Raw genomic sequence first — 18,250 nt, 5'->3', positions numbered from 1 at the left:
CCAACATTAATTGTAATAAAAACTGAATTTTTAACTGCTGCTTTCCACTCCGGATATCGTTTCCAAAAAGATTATTTTAAAAAATAGTTTTACGTACTGAGAAAACTGAGCCGTGTAGCCTTGTTGTTTCTTATGCCCAATTTTAAATAATAAGATTAGCTCATTTGTCCTTCATTCATCATCATCATTTTGACTTTACAACCCTGTGTGGGTCCTAGCCTCCCCAAGAATTTTTTTCCAGTCGTCCCTATCCATCGCCTTCCCCGCCAAGCACGTATTTCCATATTTCTCATATCTTGATCTTCTTCTTTGACCGATAGGTCTATCAAGGGGCGTTTTTCTAGCTGGGTCGGTTTGCTCCATCCGCATTACATGGCCTACCCACCTCAGACGTGGGTAGGCCTATCTTAATGTGTTTTACGATATCTGGTTCCTGGTATATTCTATAGAGTTCGAAGTTGTATCGTCTTCTCCAGAAACCATTTTCATTTACCGCTCCATAGTGGCCAAATAATTAAGGCCTTAGTATTTTTTTTTCGAAACATCCCATATTTTCATTGCTTTTTGTTAAAGTCCAGGTTTCTGAACCATATGTTAGGAGTGGGCGTATTATTGTTTTGTAGAGTTTTACTTTTGTATTTCTTGATATAACTGTAGATTTAAAAAGGAGATTAAGCCCAAAATAGCATCTATTAGCCGTGCAAATTCTGCGGTTTATCTCTGCGGTAGTGTCATTTTCAATATTGACGAGCGTTCCCAGATATACAAATTCGTTATCTGCTTCGATGACGTCGTTTTCTATAACAAGTAGCCGTAGTATTTGTGGTTGCGTACCTATTTTCATGCATTTTGTTTTATTGGTGTTTATTATTAAACCCATTTTTGTAGCCGCTTCCTTTAGTGCTACGTACGCCTCTCGTGCTGCGTTTTTCGTTCTCCCAACAATATTGATATCATCAGCATATGCTAGGATTTGCACAGATTTGTTATATATTGAACCGGTAGTTGTGAATTGTGACGTACGTATTACTTTTTCCAGAGCTAGATTGAATAGTATACAGGAGAGTGGGTCTCCCTGACGTAGCCCCGTTATTTGTTTTAAAAGGTTCAGAGAGTTCCCCCTGGATTCGTACTTTGCATTCAACTTTTTCAAGGGTTAATTTGATTAGACTTACCAACTGATTTGGTACTCCTAGGTCTATCATTGCTCTAAACAATTTACTTCTATTTACAGAGTCGTAGGCTACCTTGTAGTCTACAAATATGTGGTGCGTGTCTACACCGTATTCCAGTGTTTTCTCTAGAATTTGTCTCAGGGTTGAAATCTGATGAATTGTTGATTTACCACCTCTGAAACCAGCCTAGTATTGTTCTATTATTCGCTCTGCATATAGTGCCATACGATGGCATAGTATATTGGAGAATATTTTATACGCTGCATTTAGGAGCGTAATTCCTCGATGGTTAGAGCATTCAAAGATATCTCCCTTTTTGTGTATGGTTCAAAGTATTCCAATATTCCAATCATTGGGAAGGGACTTCTGTATCCATATTTCTTTTATAAGCTGCTGTAGCGCTATTATGATATCGTGGCCACCTTCTTTATATAATTTCGCTGGGAGATTATCTATTCCGGGTGATTTGTTTCTAGCTAGTTTGTTTACAGCGTCTTTAACTTCCAGGATCGTTGGTGGATCCTCTTCCCTCTCGTCTGCTCCGCTTACCTCACAGCTTTCGTCTTCCGGGTTTTCACTCTTCTTCATTAAATATTATTGAACCAAAACAGAGAAATAAACCCACCCTCATTAGCTCACTAGCAAGAAAAAATCAGATAACAGATTAAAGAACAACAAAAATACCAGAAATATACAAAATGGGAGATTAACATGTGTAATTACGGTCTCTAGTTCATAATTCCATAATTGGTTTCCCGTCGGTAATAGGATTTTCTTCTTGAATGTAAGCTCGCGAATCCCCTGACGTTTTTTTGAATCGATTTAACCAACTACTAGATGCATTAAAAGGTTTTTTGATTTTCAAGTGTTCTGCTTGCTTAACACACATTGGTCCAAAGATTGGTACGCTCTCCGATCTTTTCAGCCAAAACCACAAAAAGCTTCCAACAAGTGCTTCATCGAGTACTTCATCGAGCTGTTGAAAAGTGGATTATATCAATAATTTCTGTGCAAATATGTTTTTAAAAGAGTCAGAATGAGATATGAAATTTTATAGTTTCATTTTGCTGTTATTAATATCGCGTATTGTTTGCTGGCAACTTCATAGATTCGTGATAATGATGCGACACTTTCACCCTTTTCATTTCTGTTTAAATTCTCTAGTATTTGTTTAATATTTTAAACTTTCCCCTTCCATTTACCACTGTTTTTCGAAATTGTGAGACCAAAAACACCTGTAGAATATAGCAGATTAGAGACTTTTCTCTACAGAGCAACTAAATCTCACACATTTGTCCCCGAGCACTGGCGCTATTGATCTTGCATTATAGCCGCGTTTACACGATGACAATTGGCGAGACAATTGTCATTGGACAATTGTCATCACGTGGTTGCGGATTGTCGGATGCCAGTCCAGTTGAACGAGAAGATGTTTATACGGGGCCAACTATTGCCATGGCAGTAGACAGCTAAAACATGGCCGACTGCTCGTCATCTGTGGTGTCCGGTGAGGGAACTGGCAAAAAACAAGACAGCACTACTGGCCTACACCGTTCACACGGCGCCAATTGTCGCGACAATTGAGATTTCGAGTGGTGGTGGGGCTCACTGGGCGCAGCTTATTGTCTTCAGTCTACTCCCGGAGACAACTGAATTTTGGTCCAATTGTGAGGGCAGTTGGCAAGGTAATTGGACTGAAGTGTTTAGATGAAGACAATAATTTCATGCCAGTCAGTTGTCTTCTGACAATTGTCTCGCCAATTGTCATCGTATAAACGCGGCTTAAGGAACTTTACATGTATCCAGTTGCTGGCGCCAGTCTCACTGGAACGCCAGGTCTTACTTGGTAAAGTCAGTCATTTGGTACTCTTTACTCTTACAGATAAGTTAGCGAATGTAACGATGTGTGTCGATCGGATAGCCAAGCGGGCTGGGCGGCTGGCTTCTCCTTCGCTTCAATGCGAGAGATGTCAGTTCAAATCCCCGGCTCGGTGAATAGCAAACAAAAAGGCTAACGCAGTAGTTTAAAATTCTAAAATGAATCTCCGGCTTAGTCTAGAATATGCTGGTATCTGATCGGCCTATGGTGGAGCAGTACGGCAAGAGATAAGGGCTTGCGGCTAGGTGATACTCCTCCATAGATCCCTACTGGAAGGGCGTGGAACGCCTAAATACCGGGTATATATATATATATATATATATATATATATATATATATATATATATATATATATATATATATATATATATATATATATATATATGTAACGATGTGTTTACACGTGTCTAAAACCAGCAGTATCTAATGGCGCAGGCTTAGAGAGGACGCGGACGAGGACCACTGGCATAAAAAATAGACCTGCTCTCTATTCGAAACAGAGCGGGCAAACGGCTGGACTGGCGCGAAAAAGTGTTTACATGATACCACTACTATGCCAGTGCTGGCATGCCAGTACGACTGGCGCCAGTTACTGGATACGTGTAAACCTGCTTTTATGTATCTCTCTCACATGCCCGGATTATACGAGGCTAGTTTTTCAAACTAAGATAGCAAGCGAGATATCCCGGTATCCCAGCCTAAGTTACTGTCCTGGCTTGGCGCATGCTATAACGGTTAACATGTGGCTAGGAAATTTTCAGCCAGTAGCTAGTGCTATTGCGAGATCAATAGAGCAACAAATTAACTGAAAATGGTAAATTCTTCTAAAAAAAAAACAATGTTCGACTGAAACAATTACTTCCGAAACTCTGTCAAATTGCATTGGATAAATAACAGGTTTATTAAAAAAATGCGTTTGGACAAAACCACGGATTTTAAAAAGGAATGACCTTGGACCATCTGCACTGGTTTTAGAAGAACTTCGCAATGAAGACTTATAAGAGTATGTATATTAGTATTTTACGAATGATGCCACATGTGTTTGATATTCTGTTGAGTCTTGTGATGCCAAAAATTCAACGACAGCATACTTTTATGAAAGAAGCTTTACCAGCAAGAGTAAAGTTGGAGATCACTTTAGATTTTCTTTCATCCGGCATTAGTTACAGAAGACTGGGTGACTTTAATCGGGTTTCAAGGTGTTTTTTGTCTAAATTCATACCAGAGGTATGTGAATAAATGTTCAAGGCATTGAGAGAAAACATAAAGGTTAGTCCTAATAATAACTTTATATTTGTATTTATCACAAAATTACAAATAAGATAATAAAAAAATTATGCATTGCGGAATGCTAAAGCAATAGGATTCTCATTGTCCTGGGGTAAAAAATCTAAATTTATCTCGTCGATTGGATTTTGTCGTTGATAATAAATTATTAGCTTCATTTTCTGTAATTATTGACAAATCCGACTATCCTGATGTAAGTGGCAATGGTACAGTATTAATTGTTGTGTGTGAATCTAAAATGCAATGACTACTAGGCGTCTGGTATGTAAATGTGGTGTTTACGTAATTCAGATATTGCATGCGAAACTGAGATAATATGGCATTGATTTTGTCCTGAGCCATAATAGCTCTTGAAGTAGATAATACGTAGATGTAATATTTAAATCATTCTTTATCGACTTTATTTCCCCAACCAAAAATGCCACTGAAATTTTTCTCGAGTTGGAGCTGACATTTTATTCTTTGATTTAGTAGAAGTTTTCGCAGTTGGGTCGCAGAATCGTTGCGTTGTGGTTTATTACCTCTCGCAGATGTAGATGGTCGTGATGAACAATTTTCATAATTTGAAACGTCTTCACTTTTATCACAATTGTCATTGCCAAGTTGTCAATTTTATCACTGTTGTCAATATTATTTTCTTTGCGATTTTCAATGTTGGCTTGGTTCACTGGGCTGTTATATTGCTCTTCATATATTGCTGATTCTTCACTATCATACAACAACAAAAAAAGAACCACTTTAGTAATAATTATAATAAATAGGTATATTATTATTTTTTTTTAGATACCAAATATGTAATGCCGAAGATTGGGTGAAAATAGAAAATGAATTTTGAAAGGGATGGAACTTTCCTTTATGCTATGATGCCATTGATGGAAAACATATTCAAATTATCACTTCTAGTAATAGTGGAAGTATGTACTTCAATTATAAAAAGTCTTCAGTATTGTTCTTATGGCGTTAGTAGATGATGACTATTGCTTTCGTTATGTTGATGTTGGGGCTTGTGGAATGGCATCAGATGTAAGTGTTTTAAATATAACATTGTTTCATATATAACAAACTGGAGAATAATCTTTTACCAGAGAGTGGAGTGATTGTTGCAAATGCCGCATTTCCATTAAAAACCTATATTATAAAACCTTACCCTGGTGACCATTTAACACTGGAACAGAAAGTTTACAACTACCGGCTATCCTATGCGAGACGAATAGTGGAAAATGCCTTTGGTATATTGATAAGTCGATTTCGTGTATTCCAAAAACCAATTGCAACCACTGTAGGAACAGTCGACAAAATTGTATTGGCAGCATGCCCCTTACATAGTTGGTTGAGAAAAGAAAATCAAAATTATTTAATTAGCTGTGATGTCGACCAGGAAGATATTGATGCAGGAAACACCTCCCATGGTTCTTGGAGAACAGAAACTGCAGGACTTGAGGGCTTATATCAACAATGGAGTAATCACTTTTCGATGTCAGCAATGATGGTGCGGTGCCTTGGCAATTAAAAATTATTTCTTGACTGTTTATTTATATGCGCACTACAGAGAAAACATGCTGCTTTTCAAAATTTCCCTGTGTATCAACACATTTTATTTATTATTATTAAATAAATGATACAGTCTTACTAAATGTTGTTTTCCTTTTCATTGGTACACATTTAATAAAACTGTGCATTCCATCGAACCAGTTCAATTTTGGCATACAGTCGTCCTTGAAACCTGTTCCAGACCTGGTTAATTTCACAATGTTTGACAGTTCAAGACAGTAAGTCGCTCGTAAATTGTTTATCTTTATTTTTATGTCTTTAATAGACATTTCTATGCCGAGTTCTAATAATTTGCCAAATATTTTATCGTAGTGCTGAACCACGAATAGACTTATCTTTATATGATGAGATAGTGCCGTTCCACAGACATTCTTCCTTACGATACATTTGTACAAACTTTAAATTAATCTCGGTACTTAATTTTGGCATGTTAGTTTTAGAAGCACGTGGTTATCTCTTTGAAAAAATAAAACAGGTCGACACTACGCACTTGCCTTTCGAAAACATTAGCTTTGCCGGCCAGACGAGGGTGGTACACAAGCCAGGATAGTCAAACCAGTAGAAGGGGACGCAAGTCGCATAATAAAATAGAATTTCGTGCAATTAAATTATCCTAGCTTAAGACAATCGCTTATTGTCTTTCTCACTAGCTTACTAGCCTACACACGAAGCTAGTTCTGTATACATACAGCTAGTAATACTAGATTGCTAGTTTAAAAGCGCTAGCTCGCTATCCTAGCACTAGCCTCGTGTAATCGGGACTTCAAAACGTACAAAGTCGTTTACGGTAACGCTACTTCTATAAAACCTCAATATTGTAATGTGAAAAATTAGAAATTATCGCACGAATAATCCGCACCCCGGATAACTTACAATCGAGGTTCTACTGTACTTTTATTTTGACGTTTAGATTTACACCTCCGTAGTCACAATACACATTACACATTACACGGATTATTTTGTTTTATTGGTATGTAATACGAAAAATTCTTCTAATAATTTAACTTTATCTGCCTCCTTCATATTGACAAATCAGTCATATATACTATACATTTTAAAGAAGAAGACTTTAAAACGATATTATCAATATTTTGAAGAAGCATTCCTGAACTAACATTTCCTTCATAAAAGAAATAAAAGCAGTTTCCAATACGGTAGTTTAAAAATCCACTATAATAGACTATTATAAATATATAACTACTGCTAATCCTAGTTAATACACACACACACACACACACACACACACACACACACACACACACACACATTCATCTCAAATTGTTTTATTTTTTTTTTAGCGTATGGCTAGATTACGGGTAAGTTATGTATACAGAGAGTTGTGTATATAAATATAATGAAAAAGACATTATAAACAATCATATTAATAACAATAATAAATTCTATAAACAAACATCAAGTATATAAACATATTCAACTGTTTTTAAATAAAGGATAGAAATAATTACAATTATAGTTTTAAACAAATAATAGATTCAACCGTTACTTGATATAAGTTCATTTTATCTAACAATAAAACACTCACAACTTTTATTTTCAACACTTCCACAAAATTATAGTATTTTTACTATTCGTCTACACTTTATAATCCCTAACTGAAGTTAATCTCAAGTTGATCATTCAGAATTACATATACCTATCTGGATTTTTTAATCTATTAACTTCTATAGATTCTAATAAAGATAACCTTTAGACCTTAATAACTTTAATAAAGAAAAGCCATTATTTTGAACTATAAGTAACTTTGCCCGTTGACGGGAATCCAATCAATTGTCATCTACAGTCAGTCATTAAATTTTTAAAAGAATAAAAACTTTTTACATATAATCCAAGTAAATATAAAGTATAAAGTATATATATATATATATATATATATATATATATATATATTTATTTATTTATTTATTTATGGCCAGCTATGTACATTATATGTACTATACGTCTCACATCGTTTGATTTGATGTGTCATATGCTAGGATTGTATTATTTATTATATGGACTATATTTGATATATTGATAATGACTATATTTGACTATATGATTTTTTGTAATCAGTGAGAAGCCTTTTTCAGGTCAATAAAGCAAATTTACCTTATGCTTTATATATAAAGCAAATATGTCTATTATCATAGTGTCATGTGATATGTCGCATGTCGCTATACGTTCATTAATAACGAAGGCGATGTGTAGTACCCTTCTGTTAGTCTCTTTGTTTTTTTTTCTATCTAAATATATTCGGTATATTTTCCTCCCTATTTTTGCAATGTCGCATGTTAGGATTCGACGTTTGTTTATTTTGTACTCAGTCTGAGGCCTTCTGTAAGTCAATAAATCAAAATTTGTCTTATAGCAAATCTATTTGTATCTATAGTGCCCTATGATATCTCGTATGTCGCTATTCGTTCATTAATAATAAAGGTACTGTGTAGTGCCCTTTTGGTAGTTGCCTTATTTGTTTTTTCTATATGAATATATTCATTATACCCTCCCCTTTCATTTGTTATGTCGCATGTTAGGATTCAATCAGTTGTCAATTTTGTATTCAGCCAGAGGTCTTCTTTATGTCAATAAATCAAAATTTGTCTTATAGTAAATCTATTTGAATTCATAGTACCCTATGATATCTCATATGTCGCTATACGTTCATTATTAATAAAGATACTGTGTAGTACCCTTTTGATAGTCGCTTTGTTTATTTTTTCTTACCTAATATATTCGTTATTTTCATTTGCTATATCGCATGTTAGGATTCGTTCAGTTGTTTATTTTGTACCCAGCCAGAGGCCTTCTTTAAGTCAATAAATCAAAATTTGTCTTTTAGGTAAACTATTTTTATCCATAGTGCCCTATGACATCGTATGTAAATATATGTTCAACAATAATGAAGACACTGTGTATTGCCCTTTTGGTAGTCACCGTGTTTGTTTTTTCTATCTTAATATATTCGTGATATCTTTCCCTTTCATTTAACGTATCACACTCTCCAATCGGACCAATAACAAAGGAGATATGATATAATGCCCTCTTAGCAATGACGCAATGTGTGTTTTTCCTGTCTCAACATATTCGCTACCTCCTCTCCTTTCCAGTGGTGTATCATACGTCACGATCCAACGGACTATTCTACTCCTACAACAAAACTTTCAAAAAATACGCAGAATGAAGCTTAGCATTTTATTATGGGGTTTTGCATGAGAGCAGAAACGGTATAGCAGCATTTTTATAGGTATAGCTTTTACTTAATTTTATTTAATTGTACTTAATTTTATTGAATTGTTATTTAATTTTACGTAATTCTGTTTAACCTGATTTAATTTTGTTTAATTCTATTTAACGCTTGTTAAACTTCATTTTATTTTTATAATAAGGGTATCTTACCCAATGACATGAATAAATATATATTATACATCATATACGTCATTGATCTTACCTTACAATTACAGTAACCTATATTTTTAGCAATTTTTGCGAAAAAATTAATTGCTGTGAAGTAGTAAAATTTCTAATTAACAATATTTGAATCATCAATTTCTAGAATGAATTAGCAACAAATCAACCGTATTGTTTTAAGAACAAAATATGATGAAATGTAAAAATTTTACTGTACTGAGTGTACTGTACTGTAAATGTTACCGTACTGGACATATAGTGTGACTTGTCATCATAGCCTTTTATATAGATAGATATGGAGAATTTTAAATTGGGCATTAAAAGAATGATTATGATCTAGAAAGTGAAATGCGTACATGAGAATCTGTTTTTCTATTATTGAAAGCCCTGTTGTGTTCTGCTGTACGTTTGTTAACGGTTCTACCAGTTGATCGATGTAAGTTTTTGGGCAGTCACCACGTTATACAAGTTTGTATAGACCACTGTTTAACTGATTTTTCTTTTGGCTCTGTTGTTAATATATTTGCTTAACAAAGTTGTTGTTTGTTCTGAAAGCTGGTGTTGTTCCTTTCTTTTTTTGTGTTTGGCTACTTTGTTGATATCTTGTATCTGTGTAATCGAGCAGAATTTACTGGGTCTTATCTCCGATGGTGCGAAGACTTATTTCATGGTTTCTTATGTAGTTTTTGGTTTAAAATTCTGTTTTTCGTTTGTTCGTTGTACTCATTGTTTACTGCTATTTGCTTAATGAGATTCAATTCGATATCAAAGTTATTTTTTGACTTCGAAAATTTTGTTAATCTATGTAACATGCTATGGTAGATTTTGAATTGCCGTGTCGCCAGAGTCCAGTAAGAGCTTAGGAAGGTATCCATTGAATTCTGACAGGCAACTGTGGCGGAAATCTTTTTTAGACATCTAATGTTATGGAGCAAGACACCCTGCCACCTTCTGGCCGAGTATGACACTAGGCAAGAAGACCCCAGTGTAATGCCGGAATAACCTGTTCTGGCTAAAACCTTAACCACCTTGCCAACCTCTGGCAGTTGAAAAGGTAAGTGGGAACGTCTGGCACCCCACAAACAGTACAGTCTGCCGAGGCAGATTTGCTAATCCTTTATTTTCTTGTGGCGAAGTTTGTCATCATGTTTTTTCGGTAAGTCACATCTCCTTACATGTTTCTGTACGCCACTTCTCCTTTACCTCCTCCTTTATTTGCGACTTTCTTTGTATTTAATGTTATCTTTATTCTTGTGTTTTGTTCTTAAATTCATCATTTCTAATATTTTATTAGTCATCCATGGTTTTATTGCTGTTGGCTTGTGTTTTTTAGATTGTTTTTAGTTTTTTTAATTATTGTTTTTAATTCGGAGCACAATTTGTGCTCCGAATTAAAAACAACTCTCTCTTCACTTACCTTGTGTTATATTTTGCTACTAATATATTATCTATGCACTATTTCATACAGTTTGACACTAATCTTTACTATGCGATCTAATAAAGAACATTTATTTAAGAATAATTGATTAAAAAATGTGGGATGACAAAAAAAATATTAAATATTCAAAGATATATTCTGCATGAAATCTTTTTTACATTAGTATTATTTTAGTACCTATTGTTTAACGCAAACACTTTCCTGGCACTTTAGTTGTTCTGCGCAAATAGTGCCCGGAGCGGCACAGCTTTGTCCTTCATCTGTAACAAAACGAATATTATTTTAACGTAATATATACGAAAAAATGTAGAAAAATAAAGAAATAATAAAGATGTTGAACACAAAGACATAAAAATATTATTTACGTGAGTTATTAAAGAATTTTACAATTCGTTTGGTTTTTTTCCCAGATAGTATTTAAAAAGAAGACAAAAAAGTATTCATCACTATAAGTTATAGTAGCTGCATATTACTGTCAGATACCTTTAGATGTATGTAGATGTTTTCTAACTTTTATAGCCTCTTAACACTTCCAGATAGGAATCAGAATTAGTAGAGGTTTCGTCGCTGTCAAAATTTTCTCTAAGAAAGCTCGAAGCATTCTAGATGTGTTTTTATTGTACAAGCAGATCTTAGAAGTTTATGGGTGACTAATATTTAGGTTGTACGTAGTCTGGGTAAGCAACGTTAGAACTTTCATACAATTGAAAAGCGCAATATATATTATATAATGCAAATAACCGTATTCATCTTATAATATAGTAGATGCCACAGTTAGAATACAGTACAGGAGCAATGCATTTCTTATGAAAGAGTGGCCGACCACGTTGCCGGTTTGCCCCGAGCGGCGCATCAGGACCGGATTTAAGAATTATAGCACCGGCTTTTTTATAAAGCTTATTTATTATTTCCTTACTAGTAACTCTGACCTCCATGATGTTCTAATAATTATATACAGAATCCAAATTTCTCAAGATTTATTTTATTAATGGCGTTCCAGCTCCAATACTTTAAAGTACACCGACGATTCCTGTTTCTATTTTATCCAGTTCTACTTTATACCATATTTTAAAAAATTTTAAGAAGATTGCACATTATGAGAATTGTAGTTAATATATAATTTATTCTATTATTTTATACCGTATAACAGTACATATTAGAAAAACTGTTGCTTTTATTCAAAATAAAATTAGAAGTGTAATACCATAGCAATATCATCTTTCTTTTCCAGTTGGACATTTGCGCATATGAGGGATGGGCAGAGAAAACACAAAACCCATGCTAAAGTGTCACTCGTGTTACACAGACAATTTTAACACTGCATAAGGGTTGAGTGCAGAAATTTACAGTACCTAGTGGTGGAAATGTAAGCATTTCCATTCGATTAAGGGAATGTACCACGATAAATTGGCGGAATATAAAAATGTCACTATGGTATGGTTACTATGGCAACCAAAGAGATGATGAACTTTCTGGAAGAGAAGCAGCTACAAAATACGTATGTCACGAGTTGGCCTTACTAGTATCAAAAAGTACTGTACTGAATGCAAAATTTCTGGATCCAAATGTGCGCTAATAAGTATTGCATCGCTGATAAGTCGTAAAATAAACAGGAATTATAACAGGCTTTCTTATTGAACAATTTCCGTCGAAGGATACCTATGAGGCTATTTCATGGAGACTTAATTTGTACTGTAGTAGAAAACGGGAAACAGTCGACCATATTTTGCATGACTGAGAGACTCTAGATCACAGACGGGAAAATCATTTTTGGAGCCCACAAAAAGCCTACCATGTTTTCAAAACATATGATAACTATCTACTAAATCTGTACAACCTAGTACAGGGTTCCAAAATGTTGGAATTGGTATCACGAGTGAGTTTAAGCTGCCCAATAATCCACTTGGCTGCAGTACAACTGGTTTACAACATACGACTTTCAAAAGAAACGGTCATCTCTAATTGTAGAATACGATTTAAGTTAAAAGTTAATGGCTTTTTATATGATAAAGAGAATAGTTTAGCAAGAAAGGAATTTTATTACAGGTATCACAGGAAAAACAATGTAGTCAAAACAAACTAATAGAAATCTCCAGTAAAGGTTTAACATAGAGGACATAAGCGAATTCATAAGACAAAAAAAAGTGGAACAGTCATATAAGTTAAATTGAAAAGCGTAGGTTAGCACGAATAAATTACCAAAGAGTCTACAAACTACAGGAATGTTAATAAAGAGAAGTTTCTGGATATTCTATGCAGATAGATTATGGAATTAAATATCCAGAAACCTGGTTATCTAATACTAGGCCATGACCTTTTTAAGCCTAGAACCATTTTGTGGCATCACCACAGATTCTGCAACAAACGACTGCTCACGAATCATTAAAAGAAATGGAAAACCACTTAAGAACAACTTCAGACTAAGAAAATGATCACGAATATTGAGAAAATGCTCTCGGAAAATTTGATGAACCTGAAAAAACCGTCACTGAAATGATACCTTGATACAAAAAAGACTGCTTGGCACATCCTATGCCACTGCAATGTGCTTAGTAATCTAAGGCACGAATTGACTGGTCAAACAAGTATGGAACGAACCGAAGAGATCCTTTAACTACCGATAAGGAAAACTATTGGCATTCGTTGAGGCCACAATACTTATTGGAGTTTATCGGAAAACATAGGGTTTGTTATAAAAGTCTTATGACCAAGTGCCAAAGATTAATGTGTATTTCCTGAATAAGAAGAAGAAGAGAAGGTAGCATCTGAAAACAGACCGGCACATGACTATCACGGAAATAGCACGACAAAGAAGATTTGGTCTACTCTAAATACTTACTATTAATTTTTCTACGACGGCAGCATCCTTTCCTCCGTGGTACACAGGCAGCCCTGCAGCATGGTTTCGGGTTTGAACATTGAACTCCAGATACTTCAACTACATCTACAGCCTCGCAACTGTACGTAATATATAGAACGGTAAAGACAGCCAACAAAATGATTGTTCTTGAGTTCATGTTGTATCGATGGTGTGTATGTTTCTATGGTTCTTACAAAAAAATCACGTATTTTATAGGCGAATATTATCGGAAATTATTTGGTCTTTACCGATAAGTTATAGTGTTTGATATCGGCATTTTTGATTATCAGATACATGCGTTAGTAAAAAACATGTCTGTTTAAAACAAATAAATTTGAATTAATAAGAGTGTACACTAATAATAAAACAAAAAAGAAAGTGTAATAAAAATTTAGAAATTCAACAGAACCAAAACAATTGACAAATTGTTAATTGCCAAAAAACAAGAAATTATTAACCCTTAATATCCTGAATTATTATATTTTTGAAAAATGATATATTTTATGGTAACTTATTGTTGGTATGAGTCCTCTAGTCGAGTTTCTAAGCTTATTTTCAAAAAAAAAGTTAACAAAAAAAAGTTATTAGCTGTGACACATACAGGGAGCAAAATAAGAAAAAATGCGAAAGCTTAATAGAGAATAGCCATGCGGGCTGGGCGGCTGGCTTCTCCTTTGCTTCAATGCGAGAGATGTCAGTTCAAATCCCCGGTTCGGTGAATAGAAAACAAAAAGGCTAACGCAGTAGTTTAAAATTCTAAAATGGATCTGCGGCTTAGTCTAGAATATGCTGGTATCTGATCGGCCTATGGTGGAGCAGTACGGCAAGAGATAAGGGCTTGCGGCTAGGTGATACTCCTCCATAGATCCCTACCGGAAGGGCGTGGAACGCCTAAATACCGGGTATATATATATATATATATATATATATATATATATATATATATATATATAGAGAGAGAGAGAGAGAATTATCTTGTATGAAACTGCGCATTAAAATCAATGCACAACCCAAATCACACTTTCTACACATGGTTCTAACAACAGAAGTGCAATTTTCAAATGCACACCGTCGTCTTTTCTTGTTTGAAATATATATCAAGGTGTGATCTTGTCTGTCAAATCTGACGGTGTCGCTGGTTCCACTACCGAGACTGCTTGAAATTGAGGGTTTTGGTCGACCTGCACCTTTAGCTTCTGTACCATACCGTGAAAATGGTACAAATTTTGACATTTTAGTTATCAACGTTTTTGCTATTTCACCTAGAAAACTGAACTTTTCACACAATATTGCTCATCATCTGAGTTTTCGATTCCAGTTAAGAAAAAAAATTTAAGTCTTTGGGGAGGGGTGCTATAAATTATTTTAGTGTGTACCATTCTCACCCCACGAAGGTGGTGAGAATGGTACATCACCTTTCTTCCGTATGTAATAGATAGGAAACATTATAAATAGATCTTCTGTACTATTCTCACCTCTCAAGCTGTTACTGCTTATAAAAAAAATTGGAAAATCCACCAGGAGGGTAAGGGAGGAGGTAAAACGGAAAAACAAAAGATAAATTAAATAGGTAAATTTTTTTACAAAAACATTGTTTAATTGAGAAAATTGTTGCTAGGATAAAAACTTTAGTTAAACTTACTAAAGAAATCATTTGAAACAGTTAACATGTTGTATAAGAGTAGATACCTAGGTATAATTATTTAAAAACAAAAATTTTACTTCTTACAGTCAACGAGAAATTTATTGGGAGAGACCTCCTAAGGACCTTCAAAAATTCTCACAACTTGTTCAAGTTTATACCAAATTTCATCTGGTGGGTTGGGCCAGATCCAATGCTTCCCACTCTTCTTCATAGCACGACGACAAAATCACCTTTTTTGGTAGAGCAGGTTGATTGGTCGGAGTGCATTCATTGTTTGAAGGAGAATTTCTGAATTTTCCTCCTTCTTGAATGGACCCATCAACTGCAGAAACAGTGCTTAAGGTTGTAGTCTGTTCTGTAACAACCGGTGTGGCTGCTGGCATTAGTGCAATATTTGATGAAAGTGCTTTCTCTCCTAGAATTTCTTATTCACTCTTCTCGCCCATATCTTCAGGACACCAAGTGAAACTATCCTCACTTTCCGAATATGGAATATCATCCAAATCGATACTATCTTCTGAACTGGCTTCACCATTGGGCACCTTCCTTCGTGACTGTTTGGTTTTTCGTTTTCTTGATATATCCAAAATTTTCTTTTTGGTTGTAGATCTAGAAGTGCTGGCTGCAACGTAATCGTCGAATGTAATCCATTTTCCTGCCTCAACTATTGAAATATTGTAAAAACCGTGAAATACAGGTGTACCATTCTCGCCACCTTCAGTGGTGACTTTTACAATATTTGTTAATTACATTCATAAAAACAGTTGTACGAAAATGTGACTTTACACACACTGTGTTAGATTATAAGTAAACAGAATATGATACTTACCGACTGCTTCAGTTGAATCGAAATTAATGTCCCAATGAAGGTTTTGTCAGGCAGTTGAAAAATCACAAAAATCAGCTGTTCACTTCAATAAAACTTCTGTCGGAGTGGAATCTTCCACAATAATAAAATTAATCTAATTTCGTCCACTACTAGTGCGACATCTATTAGCTACCCGAAAAAATCCACTAGTTACAACAGAGATCGACAGTTGACACTGGAATCAAGAAATGATGTCACTGTAATATTTTCACCACTCTGTACTATTCTCACCCCAGTTTACGGCACTTCATAAGATATGAGGTGGCTATATTTCTGCGAAAATCGATCTGTTTTATAGAATTGTCGGTCTTTTTATAAATATGCCAAGCGTTTTCCAATGATGCTTCTAGTAACCATGTAAATAATGGCCACCACTATTTTTTGGATCTAATACCAATCCTGTACCTTCCTATATTTTGATCCATCAAGTCCGTCCCTCCCATCGATGAGTTATATTTTCCTATGAGACACGGACGAGGTACTTCAATAATTTTCTTCTCTTTCTAAGAATACCTTACATTCATATAGATGGATAGACAATTAGTATCAGAAAATTACATTTGGTTTAATTTTAGCGCACTAAGAATTTTATGCTGTTGTTCAAAACTTATTCCAGAATAATAAAGGTAGAAAAACATGTTTCCGTTTTTTTTTTAAATAACTACACACAGATATATGTATATTAATTAAAATGAATTTTTTGTTAAAATATATGTATAAAAAAATATATTTTTAATAGTTATCCTTTTAAAAATGTATCACATCAGATGTCAATTAATAATAAAAAAAATGGTCTACATATGTAGACCACGCGCCCAAGCCCGCTACAAAATACCACGCGCCTAACGTAGGGTTAAGAAAATATTAGTTATAGCTTATAAACCAATTTGATAATTGACTTATTTGATATTGACTTATAATTTATTTATTTGGCCTATATTGTTTTGATCAGAATTATGCAGCTGATTTGTAAAATGCGATTATCCCGAAAACTGTTGAGTTTTGAAGTTATTAACAGGTATACCTTTTTTTTGCTAAAATAATGTATCTTTAATACTTTTTGTCACAAATACAGGTAACTTAAATAGCAAAAAAGTTAAGTGCAAATGTATGCTGCATATGTGGCGCCCTCTATTAGTTACATCAAAGTGTGTATCAAATTTTAATTTCTCATATTTAAAAGTACTCAGTTGTAAATTTTTATACATAAATTTTTACAAACATGAAAGTTATAGCGAAAAATAAAACTTTAAATTTGCACTGTAACACCCTGTATCTTTTCTCTGTTTCTTTTTGTACAATTACCTAAGCGCCACCCTGTATATACATTATGGTTGTCGAAAATTAAAAAGAGAATTTAGTCAATTTTGTAGTCATTATTTCCGCAATTTTTAATAGACAATGATTCTAAGATTATTACATACAAACTTGAATGTTTAAATAAACATCATGTGCGAAAGAAAATATTTTCGTTTAAAGAAGCAATCGCTATTACATAAGGACGATTACATTGAATAACACCAAGAACGATAACCTTGACCGTGTACCTCTAATTAAACAAACTTATAATAATATTCTATATAAATATTTCCTGTAAATTTGCATTGGGTTGATGACAGCAATATAAAAACTTTATTACGAAACATCGGACACATTTTTTTATGCAGAGTACCTAAATACTTTAGTTTAGTAAGACTAGTTTTGTCCTAGTTTATGTGATTTAGTCGTGATCGCTTTTATCTTACATAATATGCATGTTTATTAGGGTTTTTTTTTTCGTTAAAATTTTCTTTCTTGAAAACATATTTATGTAGTTCGAATCCGGTGATCTGGAATATTAAGTCCCGAAGTTTGTTTTTATTTTAGATCATGGCATTTGGCTTAGGGCGTAAATGTAAAGCCAAGTAAAGTAAAGTTTGGCGACAAAGACGATTACAAAAAGGTTCGATAAACTTTTAGATGACGATTGCCAATATTGTTAAGTTGCGTTCCTGGGACGACTTTATTGTAAGATATTTCATTCAATTGCATGAAATCAACTTGAACTTAAGAAAAAATCATTGCATGTAATTTTTCTATAAATAGACAACCACAGTAGTCTTATTCATAGTCAAAAAGGCATTGCATGTGGTTGTCTGT

At 34.2% G+C, this 18,250-nt stretch overlaps 1 long non-coding RNA gene across 1 annotated transcript in view; it reads right to left on the bottom strand.

Annotated features, from left to right (window-relative positions):
* Window positions 1-10,855: 10,855 nt before the first annotated feature.
* LOC140441649 (uncharacterized) overlaps window positions 10,856-18,250 on the bottom strand; it is a 10,603-nt gene continuing 3,208 nt past the window's right edge. Inside the window, exon 2 of the long non-coding RNA XR_011951018.1 lies at window positions 10,856-10,998. This is a non-coding gene — a long non-coding RNA (uncharacterized lncRNA). The remainder of the gene's footprint in view (window positions 10,999-18,250) is intronic.

This window comes from Diabrotica undecimpunctata, chromosome 1 (genome assembly GCF_040954645.1).
Source record: "Diabrotica undecimpunctata isolate CICGRU chromosome 1, icDiaUnde3, whole genome shotgun sequence".
NCBI lineage: Eukaryota > Metazoa > Arthropoda > Insecta > Coleoptera > Chrysomelidae > Diabrotica > Diabrotica undecimpunctata.
This window is presented reverse-complemented; position numbering and strand designations above follow the sequence as displayed.